This window comes from Plutella xylostella, chromosome 3 (genome assembly GCF_932276165.1).
Source record: "Plutella xylostella chromosome 3, ilPluXylo3.1, whole genome shotgun sequence".
Taxonomy (NCBI): Eukaryota; Metazoa; Arthropoda; class Insecta; order Lepidoptera; family Plutellidae; genus Plutella; species Plutella xylostella.
This window is the reverse complement of record NC_063983.1, coordinates 7,155,791-7,172,834: the sequence shown is the minus strand read 5'-3', so window position 1 is coordinate 7,172,834 and position 17,044 is coordinate 7,155,791. Positions and strand designations below refer to the sequence as shown.

At 34.5% G+C, this 17,044-nt stretch overlaps 1 protein-coding gene across 2 annotated transcripts in view; it reads right to left on the bottom strand.

The window, feature by feature from the left end:
- LOC105381837 (cGMP-dependent protein kinase, isozyme 2 forms cD4/T1/T3A/T3B) overlaps positions 1 to 17,044 on the bottom strand; it is an 84,678-nt gene that overhangs the window by 47,374 nt on the left and 20,260 nt on the right. The gene's annotated exons all lie outside the window — the stretch shown is intronic.

Here is a 17,044-nt window from a genome sequence, read left to right as displayed (position 1 = left end):
AGTGTAGAACATTAGACTCTTACTCTGATCGTCTTCGGTACTACAAAATGTCGCCTCTAAATACTCGTCGAAAGTTATTGGACATATGCTTTCTTTTTAAAATAATTCACGGGCATATTAATTGTCCTGAATTACTACAGAGAGTAAATTTCTCTATTCCTCGCTCAAACAGCCGCCTTCAAAACCGCAAAACATTCAGCCTACCTCAGTCGAAGTCCAATCTTGGTCTACACTCACCTATATATCGTATGTGCTCCTCCACTAACTACATCAGAGACGAAATAGATATATTCTGTAGTTCTATTACCTCACTTAAAAGTAGTCTGAAGAAAATTTTGTAAATATAATAATAATCATATTCCCTAGTAATCAAGATTAACCCTAATATTAATGTAATTTGGCTAGCATGTGCCACCTAAATTATTAAGTATTTTAAGAAACGCAAGCTGTGTCTGCAACTAGTAGAATATAATCTTAAGTTCTTTTAATTGTTTAAAGTTACATTGCGTAGATTATGTTCAGTTTTGTAGACCAAATAATAAAAAAAAAATAAAAAAAAAAAAAAAAAATAATGATTTGGCACCTAAATCTTCATTAAATAAACCTTTTCTTACTTAATTGCTTGATTACTCCGTCCGATATCCAGACATTTACTTACAAAACAAATATTCCTTTCTATCTGCAACATTTGAAGGGTCCGCAGACTAAAGCACATAAGTCATTTTTTCCTCAATTTTTTTTTAAATCGCCAGGGGCATTATTTTGGCTTGACTCATAGCTGGACTAAACCACACATGTCAAATCACTATTATAAGTTACTAAGTCTCAAATTGTTCCTTATGAACATTTTGATAGCTACCAATTTGTAATCAGGCTAAACAACATAAGTGAACTTATGTGAAAAGGAACAAACACTCCACAGTCGCGTTGTGCCGATAAGGAACGACTTATGTTATAAGGTACGTAATAATTTTAACACCGTTTCTCAAGTGTCTTACTACCCACTTAATAAAAAATATATCGTCAAAGAATTTTGTTGAACACCAGTTAACTACGGGTGGTCTACAAGTGGTTACACGATATTTTTTATAACAATCCTGTGGGATATAACTGATATTTTGCTTCAGTCTTAACTTTGATTCTATTTAAGGGGATCCCTAAAGCTAAAATGCTAAAGTCGGCTTGATATACTTGATTAGATTGGAAAAACGGTGGCTTCTATAACATTGATAAAAATATATTTTGTAGCAGAGGGTATACTGAACATGTTAGTTGCTTATAAATTGGTGCAGGATTATGATAAGTATGTTAAAAAAAATTGCAAACACACCATGTCTTTTGCTATTTTTTGACTTATTATGAAAAAACCCTCGAAATCAGAGGGCCCATTTTCATGGAATCTTATATGTATGTGTAGGTAATTAAATTCTTAACAAAGTTACCTTAAAGAGTTGGATTTAATGGACCAGAAGTCAACTTTTTTTGCAAAAAACTAATAAATTCCGGTTTAAAAATGATGACACCGTGACAGATTTCAGATTTCTTCAGTCGTCGCCCTGGTGGCGGCCTGTTAGGAGCGATACCCACGCCATTTTATTTTTTATCAAATATTTCACAAAAACTGATTAAATCAACAAATTATGACTACAAGTATTATAATACATATGCATTTGCTATGGAAAGTTAATTTTCTAATCATTTTAGATGCAGAAAAGCCGAAAATTCTTAGAAAACATTTCGCCTTTTCGATTTGTTTACATTTTTTACTATAGAGTTACAGATGCATAGATAAAGGTAAACATTGCACATAATGACACTTATTAGATTCTCCGAATAAGAACTATACGGTCAATGCAGTATGCCAAAGCGCGAGCCTGTTTATATTCTGAGGGGTAATTTATTTTATTTTAACGGTTGTGTATGGTAGGTAAGCTACACAATATACAGGGTGTTGAAAAGTAAGTTCATAATTTGTTTTATTTGAAACCAAAAACCGTAGTTAATTAAAAATATATATATTTTAAGATGTGGTAGTCTGTACACTACAGGTTGTTAAAAATAAGTAAGTATTTTTAAAAATTGAAGATCTAAAATTTACATAATTTTTTAAATCTATTTAACAAGCTTTGCAAAAAAGCGGTTAAGTGCGACTGTATCTCGCCATGAAAAAAATGAAATGTTTACTGTAGCTATGAATTTTATGCGTTACAAGTGGAATAAAATACCGCATATTATTATGTACAACTATGTAAGAGCCTAGTTTTTAAAAAAAAACTCATAAGAAAATATTAAATACACAGGTTTTCTAACCCCTGAAGGAAATAGAGGGGTGTTATAAGTTTAAAGTAAGGGCTGAATTTTTTTTTTAAATTAGGGTGATAGGTAATGTATATTTTTAATGATTTTTTCAAATAGATAAATGTTATACCATTTTTAAATTGCCATAAAATTACCTATAGTTATAGTTATAGAAAAGGGCAGGGCTACCAGTGCCCATTCGCCACTGCAACCTAAAAGATCTATAAATTATGACTCCCCATGCCGAGTCTCACTCTACAGGCCCAGGTCTTTTATAAACCTGATATTACCTATACAGAATGTTGCAAAAAGGGTATACTGTGCCGAAAGGGTTTGACTCAGGGGTTATTTTGAACAACTTTTGTTCTCCAAGTTTTGGAAATTCTCGAAAAATAAATTCGGTCTCTATAGTAAAAAGTCACGTGATCGAATAAGTTTCTATGTAAAAGGTTTTGTTACGTGAATTTTCAAAATTGTAGAAGAAAAGTGGATCAGAATGGCACCTAAATCCACTTTTGGCTAAGCTTTATACCCTTTTTTCAATACCTTGTATAAAATATCGTCAGCGTCACCTTAGATCGTAATCATCGTAACTCCTCGTGACCAAATTTTAGAGGAGACAAAAATACTGTTTTATTTGTAGTTCTAGTTGGCATACTACCCACCTAAAGTTTTTTTTAACTAGCCTAAAAATGATTTGTTTAGACAGTCTATCTTCCTGTTCAACCGCAGCCTGAGTGCCAGTGACTCAATGACTGAAAGGAGGCCATTAGTGCTCCTAAATAAATAAAGCAGGCCTGTAGATTATCTTTCAGTGTACCGACACATCTGATTGCTGTAAGAGCCTGATAAGCTCTTCGAACGAGTCATACCTCTGTGGTGGTACGGTTTCGACCTTTCGGACAGTCAGTTTGGCATCCGAAATGCGGATTCGAATAGTGGGTACAATACTTTGCGTTCGTTCACTGTCGGAGCAGGATAAGAACCACGGGCGAGTTGTTGCGCTGGCTGTTTGCTTAAAAATAGTAACCGCGTTCAACTCTATCCCCTAGAGGGCGAACCTTTAGGGCGGCTCTTGTATACCATCACTTGTCTTCTTATCTGCAGAAAATTGACAGAGGTCATACGTGTCTAACAAGTACATTAAGGATGCGAAAAGAGAGGGTTTGTTTTCACTGAAGAAGTTCAGTTGCGGAGTTCCACAGCGGTAGGTCTTGGACCCCTCTGCTGTGGAACTTGGCATACAACGCGGTCCTGCAAATCAAGCTCGCAAACGGCGTTAGCACAGTGCATTTTTCTAATGTCACACAGGTCGTGAGGTAGGCTGAGAGCCTCCTTCGGGGATGACATCCCAATGATTCATTACGAAAAAATTGCTGCAGCTGTGCTCGCCATGCAGTGCATGGGCTACTTCCGAATCTGGGGGGCTGTTGCAAAGGAGTCCGTTGCCTCTATACGGTACGGGTTCCGTGCGATCTATGATCCTTCCGGGAGCACCTGTCTTGTCAAGTCGAAGAGAATGGCTCGTATTCGACGCAACCTGCAGTACTGGTGGGATTGGTTGGAGGACAGGACAGCAGGTAGCTGCAGCAGCCGTCATGCTGTGATTCGACGCATAGATGCAAAAAAAAGTTGAAAGTAACTTCATGTTAATAAAATATTAGATCTTAATTTAACAACATAACATTGCAAAAAAAAATTTACATTGTTGAGTATGTTATTGTAATTTACTAAAGTAGTAATAAAAACAAAGGCTTATTGCATAGTTTTCGTTCACGTTCGCCTACATCGCACGTTGTATATGAGAATAAAGGGTATAATTACTAAGTTTTCTTGTTTAAAAATCACGGTTTGGGGTTTAGAGGAAAACAAATGGTAAAATGCGGAATACAGTTTTTTTTTTCGAATAAAGAGGAAAACATGTGAAATTAAAAAACGTTTCTATTGACACCAAAGAGTACTTTTCGCCGAGAAAAGTGGATTTATAATGTTTGCGATCTAAAGTGATGATAGAACTAGAACTAATTTTTTCAGTTCACCTGCTGTTGAGTGAAATCGTAATTAGGTAAATGACTCCTTGACATGAAAATAACATTTTTTTTATAATCGTTATAACAAAACCGTTTTTTTTAATACAGCAATATTTGTAGGTGTACTAACAGTGAGCAAAAGAGCGCAGCAAGGTGTACATTTTTCGGTTTTTAAGAAACAAAAATATTATTTCTATCATATCCCAAATACACATAAGTACTTAAAAAAAAAAATACACACTCTCGCCTTGTACTAATGTACTCCCTTGCGGGGGTACTTACATGTTATTATTATTCTGGTGACCTCCCCATATCCCTTTGCCAGCTACGTAACCTTTTGTGACACCCTGTATATGCAGAGTTCTGCAAACTACTGTTCTGCTTTTGAAACACCAAAAAAAAACAGGTCGTCCAACTGAAAGGTCACGTGACCAAAAAAAAATTATATGAAGAAGCGTTTTTTTCATGAATATAAAAAATTACGTAGGATAAAAGTTTTTCAGAGTGACGCCTGAGTAACGCCCTTTCGGCTAACTATACTTTTTTTATTACACGGGGGCAGAGTTTAATACAACACCCTGAACTATTAAACTCTGATAATATTTTCGCGATTTTTTTACATTCTGATTTCATTTCCTGGCTTAGAAATAACATCAATAACATGCTGCACACGTAGGTTTCGGCATAGTATTAAACCCTTTTTGCAACAACCTGTATAAATATCGGCACGGGTACGACTTTATATATAATTAATTATTAAATATTAAAAATACTTTCAAATAAAAATAAATATTTTCGTATCACAAAACAATATTACTTACTTAGTATATTTTTAACAAAGTGGCATGTCTTCACTTTTATGTTTTCGAGTACTATGTTAAAATTTCATGTCATTGTCCGTAGAACGCCCCGCATACCTCAACCCCCCCTCACTAGATTTGACAGATTCTGATTTTCTTCCAGCTTTAGTGACAGCCTTAAAACAGTACGTTCATATTGTGTGAAGTGAATTATTCTTAAAAATGAATTTCGGAAGAGGAAAAAAGCTAGTGGAACTGGCGCAGCTGAGAAATGTACAGGATGAAAGTCCCACACAAAGTAAGTGTTTAAGCACAGTATTTATAAATTAACTATAAACTGATGCATATTTTTATAGATACTCATTAATTGAAATTGCTTATGCTAATTTGTCTTTTACTTTATTCAAGGTGAAAATCAAGAAGAAAACGAAGGCACCATAAGCGTGTTGACGACTTCTCCAGCAATGAGATCAACCGATGATCCATACATGGAGCCAGTACCATCCACGTCAAACGCATTCAGAGGAGTTGAGATCAGGTACGAAGATTCAGATGATTCTATAGCTGACCCCGACTTTGTATTCAACGAACCGGTATCGTCAAAAACGGGAACACATCGAACTGAAAATGTGACAAATGATAGTTCTTCTACGACTTCAGACTTAGAAATTGCAAATGAACCACCAAATGCAACAAATGATAGTTCTTCTACGACTTCAGACTTAGAAATTACAAATGAACCACCGGCGGTTGCTGGATTAAGCTTGCGTGTGTTGAAACAACAGAAGAAAAAAATGCGTAATACAGGCCAAAGTTATAAAACATTAAAAGGCAAAGAGATTCCTGAAAGAAGGTTGAAAGATCTGACACCATGTAGAATGAAATGTAAGGACCGATTCTCTTTAGAAGTTCGACAAATCATTTTTAAGGAATACTGGCAATTAGGTTGTTATACTAAAAGATCTTCGTACATGGCTTCTTTATTAGATATAGAAGATAAAGCATCTGTAAGGATACGTACAGAAGATCCCGATAAGCAAAAATTTAGAACCAAAACATATAAGTATAATCTCATTGTCAATGGAAAACGTGAACCAGTTTGTAGAGGTTGCTTACTTAAAACTTTGGATGAAAGTGATAACTTCATAAAAACAGTAGCTTTAAAAAAAAGATCCTCTACCGCTGGTACTGAAACAGACGATAAACGTGGAAAAAAAACACCTAAAAATAAAACTTCAGATGACACAAGATTACAAATAAAAAATCACATACTTTCCTTCCCATCTTATGAAAGCCATTACACGCGAAAGAGTACTTCAAAGAAATATTTACCATCACACTTGACAATACAACGAATGTATGATCAATACAAACTGTCTCGACCCAGTGAACAAACACATCCCTCTATAAAAATCTACACACAAGAATTCAAGAAATTAAAATTATCATTTAAAAAACCCCGCGCCGATACTTGTTTCACCTGTGATAAATTTCAAATGAAAATAAAACTGTGTTCAGATGAAGTAGCAAAACAAGAACTGATGTCGGAGCACCAAGAGCATGTGCAATTAGGGGATGGTGCGTACAAAGAAAAGGCATTAGATACAAATATGTCTACAACAGATGACACCTATCAGACTTATACTTTCGATTTGCAACAATGTTTGCCCACTCCTATGCTAAAATCATCCGTTGCTTTTTATAAACGCCAACTGTGGACCTTCAACTTAACTATACACGACAACAAAACGGGAAAGTCTTACTGCTATGTATGGTACGAAACTATAGCAGCACGTGGAGCGAACCAAATAGCCTCATGTTTATACAAACACATCTGTACTATGGTTCCTCCATGTACCAAGCATATAACATTTTATTCTGACACATGTGGTGGTCAAAATAGAAATTCCCATGTCACTGCTATGTTTACATGGGTCATGCAGAACACACCAGTCCAGACAATAGATCATAAGTTTATGATTCCAGGACATAGTCACTTAGAGGTAGATACGGATCATGGTATCATAGAAAAGAAAAAGAAAAAGACCGATATAGAAATTTATCACCCCCATGACTGGATACAGTTAATAAAGTCCAGTGGAAAAAAGTTTAATGTCATACATATGAATCGCAATGACTTTTTAGACTTTTCTTCATTATTAAAAGGACCATTAGTCCTTAGATACAAAGATACATCGGGAGACCAGTTCAAATGGCTGGAGAAAAGATGGCTAAGGTATGAAAAAGACTTTGGTATTATTTTTTTCAAGAATACCTTAGACCGAAATTGTGATTTCCAGACTTTGAATCTGAAGAGAAGAGCTTCAGTAGTGCCCGATTCTATACCAGTGATAACTAACCAACCTTTACCTATATCTAAAGAAAAAAAAGATGATCTGATATCACTTTTACCGCTTATACCTGACACATTTCATAGTTTTTACAATAATTTGCCTACTTCTGAAACAGCTCGAAACACACTCCCAGATGTTTTCAGTAGTGAAGAAGAATCCAATAATTAGATAATTATTAATCATACACACACACCTCTCTTCTGTGAGTGTATGATTAATATTATTATCTGAAATAAAAGCAACACTTCACTAGGCCTAATCACTTAAGTCATGTCTAAGGTGTAGTTAGTAAATAATACGTATCACATAAGTCACTCAAAGTCCGCTTTTGTCTTATTTTTATAGATTTTTTATGTTCATCTAATGTATTTCTTGTTTAATAATGTAAGTGTAATAAATAAATTATTAATTTCCAAATACATTGATTTTTATTATGTTTTTTGTTGTTCCTGTAAAAACTAAAGTGAAAATGAATTATGACTTGTGTACTTTAGTCTGCCGACCCTCCATTTAAAAGTGCCAATCCGAAACCCTTAATTAACATGTACAAATGGCGCGATAATAATAAATTGCGTATCAGATAACAGAATGGAGCAATAATTATCTTTAAAAAACACCTTTTTTCTGATTCCGAGATCTTGCTGACCTTACCAGTGAGTATTGTACTGTAAATTGGCCCCACTTTCTTTCAGAATAATCAATCAATGACAAGACCAAACGTGGGGAAGACTTGGGGGTTACTTTAGCTTTACAAAAAACGAACAAACAGGCGTTGTCATGGAAGTAAGTTTCCTGCAACGAGATAAAGTCGTGGTTCACACAGTATCAGCGCTCCGAAACTTCGTTTTTCATAAACTAGAGTGGTCCCGTTAGTGCTCCAAACCTGACCCTAGTGTTGATGTGCTAGTTACCCAACATCATGTCACCGACATACTGAATACAACTCAGAATAATAACGACCTCGCGCTTCGCTGAATGCAACAAGCCATTGAATTCGACGCCGATGGCTGCGGAACTTTCGTTATTGTGCAAGTGTTTTATTGTGACGGATAAATTACAATAAACCCACATGACGAAAAGCTCGATGACAACTATGATAAGTCAAGGCACTCAGTGACAGGTATAGTGCGACAAACTTATCTGTTCCGGTGAGAGCGAACTAAATTGATCCATATCTCATTATTTACTAATGAATTGTATATTGATATAGATTAGATGGGTTAATTGAAACCACAAGAGCGAATTACCACTACCGGCAAACTTAAAATCTTATAGAATGAAGAAATATTACACATTTACGTGAGCTGTCACCGGAACAGATAAGTTTGTGGCACTGTAAAGCTGGCGGAATGTCAAAGCTTTTGTATCCGGAGACGGTTGCTCCCTTGTCTCTTTGATTTTGCATTCAGTGATTCCGGTGTCGGCTTCCCATGTGAAGTGAGCTTAGTGTGACAAAGATCTTGAGATTGAGAGAACCAGTTGCACAATGGCCGGTGATGGTCGACCTGTGGGGTCACTCTCTAAATCGACGAACGAACGAACAACAATTGTCACGAGATAAAAACGTTGTTCTTGCAGATCCGAAGCTTCAGGAAAACAAAACTGCATCGCTAACCACCACTCTATCTCGTTGTATTAAGGCCTGGGTCTCCTATTTACGCCGCAGGTCGCTTCCGGCGTCAAGCCGTAGGCCGCGTCACGATGCTCACTATAGAAATGTACTGATGCGGTCTCCCTCACACGCCGACGTTGGCGCGTAGATGTAGTGAGCATTGTGACGCGGCCTACGGCGTGACGCTGTACGCGATCTACGGCGTAAATAGGAGACCCGGGCCTTAGCGTGCTGATTGAGTGATATTTCTCGTTCGTTCGTTCAACGATTAATAGAGTAACCCCCTGTCACTGTCAATGTGAACTGCGAGGGATGGGCTTGCTTTATTTCCGCTTTAACTCGTAAATCTCGGGCAAGATTTAAACTCAATGCAAGGACTGATAATGTTGATGCCTTACAAAGTTACAATTTATAGGTTAATGATAATGATCAAGTATTACATTACATACATTAAAAGCCGTTAAGGCTGCGGCCGTTACAACCCACCCAGGTTTCTGTAAACTGTGGTACTTATTGAAATATTATTATGTCGCTTAAATATATTGGGCTACATTAATTGTACACAAAACACTTTATACATTGCAAAAAACACAGTAAAAGCATATACAAGTGCGGACTTTTATTGCCAAAAAGCTATTTCTTTCAGCCAACCTTTGTTGGTGGATAAAAGAGTTACACTATTAGCTGTTTAATAAAACGGGTTCAATAGTGTAATACTACTAATGTATAAATTAATAGCTTCTATAATAGAGCAGTAATATGTAATCGTGTTTTTTTAACTTAAGTATTTAAAATATATACTTTTGCATACTAACAAATTTATGCTTCACAGAGTTAAATATTATTAATCAAATCATTACAAAACATCGAAACTCAACTAAAATATTTTGCTCGACTTGTAATTGTGATCTCACAAGAAAAACTGTGTTTAAATGCTTTAAATCAATTAGCAGTTGACGGTTTAGTGCTTAGAAAGGCAAAGGAATGGCATTATTTTTACAATCCGAGTTATAAAGCGCTAGAATTGTGTCATATATCTTGCTAATGCATTACGGTATACATAAATGGAGTTATCGGGCCTATGAGCCGGCTGCAGCGACTGCCAATCAACTACGAATAGCTTAGACTAACAATATACGGACAAGATGGAAAAGAAAAGTCATTGCAAAAGAAACGTCTCGACAAACAACACCTTCAACCTCTTATTTTGAATTAGTTCGATTAGAATATTTGTGATTAAATTGAGGTATAATGGTTGTCATATTGGTTGAACTTAAAGCGGTTTGACAGTAAACAAAATGCGGACTGTTTCTTTGCTCTGTTTTTGTATGTGTCACACCACACCTACTTTGTATATTGTTAATCTAAGCTACAAATAGTAATAATAAATGGAAGTGCATCGTGGCGTTCTACGGGTTAAAAATGTACGCCACATGCGGCGAGATAACAGTATTGAATGCACCCGCATCTGGAATATTGTTACTATCCGATTCAAATGTTATTAGGAGAATGCATTTTGGAATTTGAGCAGTAGAAGTAGTAGAACACAGACATCAGAGCCGCGAGCACAGGCGAAACTCTCTTCGAAACCTCCGTTTACGTTGCGTATCGTCAAATGTCACTGTCAAAATGTAAGGCAAATTTGTTAGTTCCAAAAGTGGCATTTGTTTTTTCCATATGTTTGTGTAGATTCGAAAATAGTGACAGTTGGCGATACTGTTCTTTTTCCATATGTTTGTGTAGATTCGAAAATAGTAAGTATCGAATCCTGTGCTCGCAGCTCAGAGCCGCGAGCACAGGATTCGAAACCTCAGTTTACTTTGCGTATCGTCAAATGTCACTGTGAAAATGTAAGGCAAGTTTGATAGTTCCTAAAGTGGTATTTGTTTTTTCCATATGTTTGTGTAGATTCTAAAATAGTATCGAATCCTGTGCTCGCGTCTCAGAACAACAAGACCATGCTTGAGTCCCCTATACGAACCCATAAAGACTTATCACAGGTGACTTTTTAGTATCAGTATAGCTTTGTTAATAGAAATAGATAAAAAGTAAAAGAATACTCTAGACCTCCTACTCATATTATAAAGGCGAAAGTTTGTGGGTGTGTGTCTGTGCGTGTGTGTTTGTTACTTCTTCACGTAAAAGCGGCTGAACCTATTTCAATGAAATTGAAGCCGATTGATATTATGTTAAATTTACTTTTATGTCTGTTGATTTAACTGCTGGTGTTCCTTATTTAAATAAATAAATAAATGAAATTTCGTATGGAGTTAGCTGACACCCTGGATCTAACACAAATTACTTTTTATCGCAGAATCCCCAAGAGAAATACTTTTTAAGCGAAGCTCGCGGGCACACCTAGTAAACCGATAAAAAACGATACCTCTAATTAATATTGAAAATATTTTTTCCTTATTTAATGTTGTCGAAACCAAATCGAAATAAAACATATGGAATAAAATTTTACGACTCCCATAAACGTAATTGTGAAATAAATACATGCAGTATTTATAAATGTACCTATGTACCTACTTGCTGTACTTATAAAATACTGCAAAACAATCATAAACATAAACATAAAAAAAAATTCTACAATCAGAATAATGCACTGTTGATTTCGGAGAATACATTATCTCAATTGGTTCATCAATGTCATGTGGGTTCTTTGATTGTCGTGCCCTAAATATTTCCTTCACTGTTTCTGTTAATTAAATACATAACATAACTATTAATAAACATAGGTCATCGAAAACCAAAACGACTCAGATATCTGAGATCCTTTTATGTTCTGAATCTTGCTACGAGTATGTATATTTCATACACTAAGCAAAAAAAAACAACATTTTGTCTATGGAATAAGTAAAGTTATAATTTTAGTCATAAATATTATGGTTCCACGAATCCACCATAATAAAATAAACAGATATAGGGGCAAGTATATTCTAAAAAATATTAAAATTATGTGACCTAAATTCAAGATTGCTAGAATGAATTGTTTTTTATCCACTTGAGAAAATCTCAATCTATCAATGACTAGAGTTTCACGGACTCTCGATTTGTTAAGCGACTGATAAGAATACTAGAAGTCCTCAGACACTATACATTATATGTAATATATTGTTGCGAAACCGTGATAAATTGTGCAGGGTAAAATTCCTGAGTGGTCGATTCAAACTCATACCAACCAGAATCGGATTAATATGTATAAGTATAATATCAAAACACGTAAATAAAATACACACACCAAACAAGGTAAGTAGGTATATTATTATCTAATGAAGTAATTTATAATAATTTGTACATTTATTAAGTGCGATACACAACAGAATATTTTCAGTATTACTTTAGTATACATAAATTAATGCAGATCTATGTATCTAATGAAGTAAGTAAATAGAAGTAGATCTGTGGAAGCGGCCGCGGCGGTCGCATAGACACGACCCTGCGTCTGCGCATGTCACAGCTGGTAGATTTCTCATTTATTTTTAGTCTAATGTAAATGTCATAATGTGTTTTAATTAACCAAAACACACGGCTAAGGTTGACCTTATTTATATTTATTTGTGGATTACGGATATGAACAATAGTTTCAGCAGGCTTCTAACGATATGTACCTTGATAAGGACAATATTAGCCACACACAATCATTTAATAGTACCTATGAAAAAGACAAAATATATATATTTTTTGGAAATGATATAAAAATACTCTCTCGAGCAATATATTGTCATTCCAATGACACGAAACGGCAATGGCAGGTGGAACTTTTTCATTGGTCGCTTGCATATTTTGGTAGCAGGGCTAACTATGTACTTGTGTACTTGTGTTTGTATACTTAAATTGAACTCGATCCTCTGCAGAAGATAATAGAAATCACATGACAAATACAGACATTCAATCATGTGATGACGTGACGGTATAAAAAACTCGAATATATTATCGGCTATAAATCAAGTTGTTATTTACAGTGATCTGAATTATCTGAATACGTAAATATATATCGATTTAGAGTCAATGCTCTCAAATGAAAAGATCGTTTGAAAATATGAACAGAACCAGCTAAAAATATAGATTCTTGCAAAAAAACTTCTAATAATAAGCAAAGCGCATTCACATTTGAATTTTTCATATTTTTTTGTGCAAGAAATCTAGAAACTGGGTAGCTTATAATAATTATCCATTGCATCTGATATAGCTTCATTTATTTCGGTGCTAACTGTGTTACAAATGGGACAAATATTTAAAATGAGTGCCTTTTCATAAATTCAAATACAAAAAGCCAACATTTATTATTTAAAAAGTAGTTAAATGGACGTTACATTCTAGTAAGTTGTAAATCAATAATGCAATAATTTCCATTTTCAACTGGTTTAATTTAAGCATGCTATTTAATTAAATTATTAAACAACTTTTTTCTTAAAGTTCATTGTCTGTGTGATTAAAGTCGCAAATTAAAAAAGGAACAATTTAAACAGGACCGCGACTCTTGACCGGCATATTTGTTTTCATTGTTGATAATCATCATGAAAATTACTGCAGTTAAATTATTATGATATAATTATGAGTTGCCATACCAATGTCCTTTTGCTAAAGTCAAGTGTTGGACAATAAAACAAAATCACATCTCAGATTACACTCGATTCACTTGACACACATTCGGTCAGCTTTAAAATCAGGAAAAGTTAATAAGTGTTAATATTCACACTTTGCTTTTGTTATGTCTATTTAAGTTAAGTCAAATTTTAATTTACTATATGATTTAAGAAAATAACAAATGTAGGTGCATTGTTGTTTAACGACGTACGGTGGCCTGCGCCTAAAAGTATACAGGCGGAGTTTTTAAAATAGCGATCCCTGATGATGGAGGGTCCAGCTACATCTGTTATAAATCCGGGGACGTGTTGTGTGTGATGTGTGTAGCAGTGGTGTTTATGTGGATGTGCTTGAGCAGCATGTAAGCTTGACATCGCTATTTTAAAAACTCCGCCTGTATACTTTTAGGCGTAGGCCACCGTACTTAGTAGCTATACTAATCAATCAAAATGTCAGCAGTCTTCAAAACTGAGAGTGACAAAGTTATAAATTCTGCAAAAAAATCATTAATCAAACAATTCATTCAATATCAGGAATATCAGGATGCAGAATGTGTTATATGTACCTAGGTATATTATTTAGACGCTAGCAAATGGTAGGTTATATTGAATGACTGAGAGGTTATTAAAACTGTATTTATTAGGCATTCAAGTAGTTTGCAGCAATAAAATCTGCATGCGCACATAATTACACAGTCTATTTTAAATGCAGGTAATTTGTAACCAATATGCAGGAGTGTACAACTGTACACATACATTATAACTTATACTGTGTGACTTGATAATCATGGTTTAATTATTTAGTGCATAAGTAGACTTACTGCAAGACGTTGAAGCGTGAATTAGGAACATACAAAAAAAGGCTTCACCATAATTGAGGTTTATGGCCCTAATTTTCTTTGCTAATAAATATAGCGTATGTAATGAATACTGGTGATAGTTTTTGTGTTAACTTCTTATTTTTATGATATTAGTGCAGAAGTATAGGTAAATTTACATTAATTGATGTTTTAATTAAGTTAAAAATAAAAGGTAACGTAGCAGACAAACGTAAAAATAGTAATAAGGATAATGCTAATAGGCAAGACATCAATAATGCTCAAGGAGTTGGTAATAAAAATGTCGTAAAACTAACTAATGAGATAGAACATGCAATTGTCGTCCAAAAAACGCCTAATTTGAATGACAACTCGGCGGAACCACCATGCAGTTGGAATACAAAAGCGAGATGAGCCTCCGATAAGGATACACACAAAGGTTATCTGGCTCCCTTGAACCAGCACGTTTAAACCTATTTTTACTACAGAATAACAGTGTTTTTGGGAGATTCATTGAACCAGATTAGGTAGGATGACCTCTGTTTTTTATGTGTATTTTATATTGCGTCGTGAATGGTGGTATTTTGAATTCATTCAGGCTTTTAACCTATGGTGTGCGAATCAACTATTTGTGTAGAATATTATTCTACATTTGAAGGTTATTACAGTAGAATGTCTATAACACAATATTCAAAAGAAGCATCAATTCATGAAAGGTGGACTTGTAGAAGAAATAAAAAGCGCTAGGAATAAGGCACTACTCCGTAAACAACACAATGTGACATGAAACATGAAATCAATGATAAGGTATACAGTAAGAGACATTGAAGTCCAAGGAGTAGGTAATCGTTTGTTAATTTGGTCGTTTGTCAAGTTCTTCCCCAAATTAGTATTTAGCATCAATAAAGTCGTAAGAATGGAGGTTAGGAGGTAAATCTATGCACAGGGCATACAAATTGATGCTATTTCTAATTTTGAAAAAGGTAGATTATCATTCTACCTACGATATTCAGTTTTAACATTAGTATTCGTACTTAAAGTTTATGTATTTCTATTACCTAGATCGTTAATTAATTACATTTACCCATATTTTTGAACGATAAATAGGTATATTTTATAATCACTTATTTTCATATCGTCCAAAACGAAATTAGGTGCTAACGTTTAAATTACTTTGATGAAAACATTTATTTGTTGAGCATTAAATGAGAATTAATTAACCAAACAGAGTCATGTTTTTATAGATGTTATCTTAATGATTTACTCTGATCTATTATATGACGTTACATTATGTCTGTGGCATTTTTCCATTTGACGTATTTTCGGAAACGTGTTTGTATAGGTACGTCGTAAACCGGTAATATTGTCAATTGATAACAATTTTAGCAGCGGTACTTTGATATTTTGTACTGGTCTTAAATACGTTTGTGGTAAGAATGAATTTCGAACTGTATTGAATTTATGTTGGCATTCACTGACGAATAAAATGAGTAGAATCATAATATTTAGGTTTTCTGATATGGATCTTAATGTACATGTATGAAAATAAGGAATAAAGTTTTCTTTATCTTGCATATCAGTTTTGCATAGGATTGGTATGATCATGATGTACCTAACGGCTATCCAATTTATTTTTCAACCGTATTACTTAACAACTAAGATCTTTTTTAGAACGTATAGTGGTTTAACTTTCTGATAAAGTGTCAATAGCAAGTGGTGACAGTAATCTTCTGTTTGACAAGGTTACGAGTACATTACAAGACATGGAAAGTGAACAAGGCTATTGTTTACTAAAATTCTATTACAAAAACCAGAGATATTAAAACGACTCTAAACCATATCTCTCCATGTAATAATAATATTGTCACCTACAAGACCCGACACTACTGGAGCCCTTACGTCTTGTAGGTACCTTGGTTGGTGGAATGATAAACAATTTTGATTTATTTATGAATATTCTACATCTACCCTACTTTTTCAGGCCCTGCAACCCTTGCTTTTATACAATTTTGATATAAAAGTTTTAATTAAAGTAATTAATCATCACAGAGCTCAACACGGTAGCGTGTGTTTTTTTTTATATAAAACGACTAGACTCTCTGTCAATATAGAAAAAAAACATAATAATATAAGAGTTATAACTATTGCTTGAATGAGATCACTTTGTGAAATATTGAAAGCGCACACAGCCATGTGTACTAAAATCATTGGTTTGTTTACGTGTATACGCAAATTGTATGTGCAATTGCCACATTTTGACGAGCGGTCACGAGATAAAATTTAACACTCAAATTTGGGTTGAGGATATGGAAATTTACACTTTTAATTTGATCTAGAGTGAACAACCCATGGACTTGAAATGTTTCTTCACAACACGTGTGTAGGAGTTTGTTTAGTATACAATTAATTTTCAGCTGTTTGTTGAATTCTCGCAGATATTTTAGCTTCCAGCTATGTGCAACTACGCACTATCGATAAAATATTCTGTCCTCTTGCTTATAAAGGAGTTTAACAGTTTCCTTTCATTTCCTTTCATAGTT